General features: G+C 34.4%; 1 long non-coding RNA gene across 1 annotated transcript; it reads left to right on the top strand.

Annotated features, from left to right (window-relative positions):
- Nucleotides 1–2153: 2153 nt before the first annotated feature.
- LOC110896769 lies at nt 2154–2869 on the top strand. Its single transcript, XR_002568150.2, has 2 exons — nt 2154–2502; nt 2618–2869. It is a non-coding gene; the product is annotated as an uncharacterized LOC110896769 (long non-coding RNA).
- The last annotated feature ends 2283 nt before the right edge of the window (nt 2870–5152 follow it).

Raw genomic sequence — 5152 nt, 5'->3', positions numbered from 1 at the left:
CATCAGTTGTATGAGATTTGTGAATCTTATGACATCTTGGTTGTTTTACAGAGCTTTTGAGTCATCATTTTGAATATGATTTCTCGTTACTCTGTTTTTCAACTAAATACAATCAACCTTAGTATCAATGAATTGTGAGCTGAACTGTTATGTCAAATTGACTGTTAGATCGAATTTGACTGTCCAAGCTTTGATACCAATTGTTAGGATCGGAGGCTCTCATGATCGTGTTAGTTTGTATAAACTGATCATTCAGAGAATATTAAACAATGAAAAGTGCAGCGGAAATGGATACAAACTTTGTAAACACAATCAAAGAGGAAAATAGTATGATAAACAAATGCTTTTCATTAAGTTGAATGATTGAAATACAAAGCAAATGATTACAGCATGCTTACAATACTAAGCTCCCCTCAGCCTGATACCCCAAGGTTGGTTGCACAAGATGAAAGGATTGGACTGAAGAAGAAGAATCTACTCAGTCAATCGAATGTAACAGTACAGAGTACTGTTTCATTTATAGGCAATCCAATCCACTGACGCATCTCAGCTGACGTTACCATGAAAGTGACATCTAACAACCTAACAAACTCTATCTACTGAACTATACAACTACTCCTTTGCTAACTACTGATATTATATTGTATTACATGAGATAAACATAAGCTGCTGCTGCATCTTTCCACTGCTGTGAACCCAGCAGTACTTGTCATGATCAGCAGTGCTTGAACCAAGGCAGTAGATTGAGCAGCAGAGCTTTTAGTCTTCATCAGTCCTTGTGTAGAATCAGCAGTTGTAGGTCAGCAGATGTTTATTGAAGTAGTACTTTGGAGCATATCAGATGTTTGAGCCACATTCAAGGGGAAAGCAAGGTGTAAACTGCTGCTTATTGTTAGTCCACAGATGTGATCCGATTTGGCTTTAAATTATCTGTTGCTCTGGTAGGGTTCAATCCCAACACTTGCCTCCAACGTTGCTTTACCGGTTTTTAGGCATAATATACATGTAAATACGAACCCTTTTGATAAAAACATTCCACACGTTTAAACAATTTTTTTAAAGTAATGTTTTGTTTAGAATGCAAAGAAAGTATACTTATGCCATAACATAAAGTAATACCCGTCCACCGGACGGGTATAAAACTAGTTAGTATAGGTTGAGCCAGAGGTTTTACCGCAGTAGGCCTTATGAATGTTGTTTTCCTATAGAGTGGTGGTGAGCCGGATCACCAGTGTCATATGCATTTGCGAGTATAGATTGCCTTTCCTATTGAATTTACCCGAATGTACGTGCTTTTGTTGATTGTCCAACAAAAAATATAACTCAAACTCGCATAGTCAAGTTGAATTAGTTTGAAAATCATAAATTCAAATTCGATTCTTATGACTAAATTCAAAATTTGGTCCTTATACTTACCACACGCAAACTCAAAAACCGAATTTAACTTTTGTTTTTACAACTTTTTATTCCTTAAAAAAAATTAAAAAAAAAAACTTTGTTCACTTAATCACAATTCCATGCCAGCCCAACACCGAGTTTTTTTTTTTTTTTCAAAAGGGTGTTTTTGAAAAACTAAATTACCAAAATGAGTACTTTAAAAAGTATTTACCAAAATGAGTATTTTTTGAATAATTACTTTTTCTCACTCCTAATTATTTACCAAAATGAGTATTTTTTTAAATAATTACTTTTTCTCACCAATTGGGCAGTGGTCTATTGGCAAAGGCAAAGCCTTTAAAACACCTAAGTTGTGAAGGAGAAGATCTTGGGTTCAAGTCCCACAGAAGATGACAGGAGATTAAAAAAATTAGTCGTTCAAAAAAAAATTACTTTTTCTCAATCTAAATTTTATTGGATAATGATAACTTCCTTTTAAAATATGTTATTTAACAAATGTTAAAGATTAGAGTTGTCAGTTTTATAAAAAGTTTTTAAAATGTTTTTTTAGAGTAAATTGCACAAAACGTCCTTTAAGTTTCACCAATCTTACTGATTTCAGCCTTAATCTTTAAAAGTTGCCAAAACCAACCTTTAAGATTAATTTTGTTGCAGGTTTCATCCTTTATCACTAACCTAGTTACTAATCAATGTTAAATGGCCTCACATGCATAGCATGTGAGGGTAAAACCGTCTTTTCATCTCTTTGTCTCCACTTTCTTCATCTTCAACCTCCAAAACCACCATAGCTTCAACCCTCCAAAACTCCCTAATCATTAATTTTCATTTTTATTAAAATCATGGATTACATTCTTCCCTTAAATGGCGCCATTTTCTTCCTGCTCCCCATAATTTCCCCCAATTTTCAACCCTAACTCACTCCCACCCCCAAATCTCACAAAACCCATTTGTGTCATTCAACAAAAAATCCAATCTTGAAGATGTTCTACTCTCACAATCTGCTTGCAAGAAAGGGTCCGTTGGGCACTGTGTGGTGTGCAGCACATCTTCAAAACAGACTCAAGAAACCCAACTATATTAGTGGGAACATCCCCTCAACTGTTGGTCAGTTCTTTAATCCCTTCTTGTTGTTTTGATTTGTGTTTGTTTGTGTGTTTCTTATTTTTTATTTTTATTTTTGTACAAGCATTATACTTTTGTTTATATTAATTCATTGTAGGGGAAATTCAAACAAAGTAGAATACGAAGACACATGTATCAGGAAACAGAGGATGGAGTCATTAGGAGGAAGTAGAAGATTAATCCATTTTTTGATAATGGCGGCATATGACATGATACAAGAATAGAGCTACGGTTATAAAATGTCGACTTGATGTATTTTATAGTGATCAAATGATATTAAAATTATTTTAAATAACTAAACACTAAAAGGATATTTATCAACTAAATTTGAAATGCTTGTGTGTTTTTATCTGGGTTAGTCTTGAAAGTATTGATTTTTTGTTACTGCTTGTTGAACTTGAATATTTGGCTTACAATCGTTTAAAGTTTTGATGATAAAAGTTGCAAGATTTATGTATATGTTGTTGCCAATTTTGAAGTTAGTTCACTGATTGTTGTGTTAAAGATCATTCTTTTTTTTGTCAGGGGGGGAGGGGGCATTGAAGGGATAAAGATGAGTAATTTCGATTTGGGTTTCGTTATGGGTCATTGATTGTGTGTTTCTTGGAGTTTTGGAGGGTTGAAGCTATGATGGTTTGGAGGTTGAAGATGAAGAAAGTGGAGAGATAGAGATAAAAAGACGGTTTTACCCTCAAATGCTATGCATGTGAGGCCATTTAACATGGATTAGTAATTGAGTTAGTGATAAAGGATGAAACTTGCAACAAAATTAATCTTAAAGGCTGGTTTTGACAACTTTTAAAGATTAAGGCTGAAACCAGCAAGATTGGTGAAACTTAAAGGACGTTTTGTGCAATTTACTCTTTTTTTTATTAACATTCTCTTTAACTTTTCTTTGAAACTTCTTAATTCTTTCACAAATATCTTTTTACTTTCATATCTATATATTTTATTTAAACTGAAGAATGAATTATGTGTAAATTACTTTAAACTTAGCTACATATCTTTATATAAGCCATAAAAACGTACTTTAATGTAAAAGAATGAAAAAAAAGCTGAAAGACAAAAACTGTTATCAAGAAAGAGTGTTAAGGGTATGTAGGTGAAAGAATAAAAGGTTTCTGTCGGATAGAAATAAATATATATATATATATATATATATATATATAGAAAGAAAACATTTATAAAAGAATTAGAAAAATATTTAAAAAAATGTTTTTAAAATCTCATGATACAAATAAAAAAAATTAGGGTGAAGTTGTCTGTATCGTTAGCGAAATATGATAAGAATCGGAAAAAGTTCAATCACCATGTCGGCTATGTAGGGGAAAAGGTATAGAGGCTAAAAAACCAGATCCCTGCCCAGACTTTGGCAAATAACGACAACGGGTCTGGGTTTCTCAAGGAAGGGGCGTCGTTTTTGAAAGCTACTGCACCTGGTGGGACCCACCAGACATACCACCACGAAAAACCAAAAGGTTAAGTTCGAAGAATCTGTTTATCTGAAGCAATGTAGGGGAGGTCCATCATTGAAATAACTGAGAATACTCCAGCAATATACAAAGGTGAAGATAATGCTTGTTGATGCAGGCCTAAAGGAAGCAGGTGTTTCGTATATTGGGGGCCTCACCATATTAATAATTGTGAAAGACATGAATATGGTAAATGTTGGTGCATCCGTCTGTCGTCTTCGTCTTGTATCGAGTCTTGTATAGAGCTAGTTAGATCAGGGCATGAAAAACGAGGAAGTGGATTTAGTAGAGATTCCGCTTGAAATGACATCTTGACATTTCAAGCGAAATCACATGTTCTAATTCCGCTCGAGAGATAGTCAATGATTCCTCTTGAAGTTAACAATGTAATTCCGCTTGGAATGTGTCCAAGCGGAATCAGAAGCCTATAAATAGGCAGTCCCAAGCGAAATCATGTAATCAGTTGTTCTGGTTTGCAACGAAGTGCTGCCGAAGTGTCATCACGCTGTAAAAGTCATTCTATTCAATCAATTTGACAGTTTAAAGTGTATTCTTGCTGAATTGAGCTCAGTTTGTCTGTTTCCGCCGTTCAAATTGAGCAAAACTCTTCTGATCGACTCGTTCGGGTCCGTATACGATCCTACAAGTGGTATCAGAGCTCAGGAAGAAGAGTTCATACCAATTCAGTTGCATTTTCTGATTTCTACACCTTCTTTTTCAAATTGAACAAGTTTTCACGGTTAAAATTGACTAAAATTCACACAGAATGTGCGCAATCATGTTTTAACAAAGCCTTGAAAGTCTTAGGATTAAAATCGATCTAAAACTTGATTTTTTTGATAATTCCGCTTAAAAATGCTTGATAGAATGATGATGTCAGCGTGATTTCGCTTGAAAATTGATCCTGATTTCGCTTGAAGTCGTTATTCCGCTTGAGAAATACTGGTGATTCCGCTCGAAACAGTATTTCGCTTGAAAGTTGTTGACTGATTCTGCTTCAAATCAGTGGTTCCGCTTGAAATCAACATTCCGCTTGAAATATCATCATTATTCCGCTTGAAGAGTGATCTCGCTTGAACATTCATAGTGATTCCGCTTCAAAGACTTATTTCGCTTGAAAATACAGTCTTGGAAATTTCTTGAAATCTAAAACATGGACG

The sequence above is a fragment of the Helianthus annuus genome, chromosome 12, assembly GCF_002127325.2.
Source record: "Helianthus annuus cultivar XRQ/B chromosome 12, HanXRQr2.0-SUNRISE, whole genome shotgun sequence".
NCBI lineage: Eukaryota > Viridiplantae > Streptophyta > Magnoliopsida > Asterales > Asteraceae > Helianthus > Helianthus annuus.
This window is presented reverse-complemented; position numbering and strand designations above follow the sequence as displayed.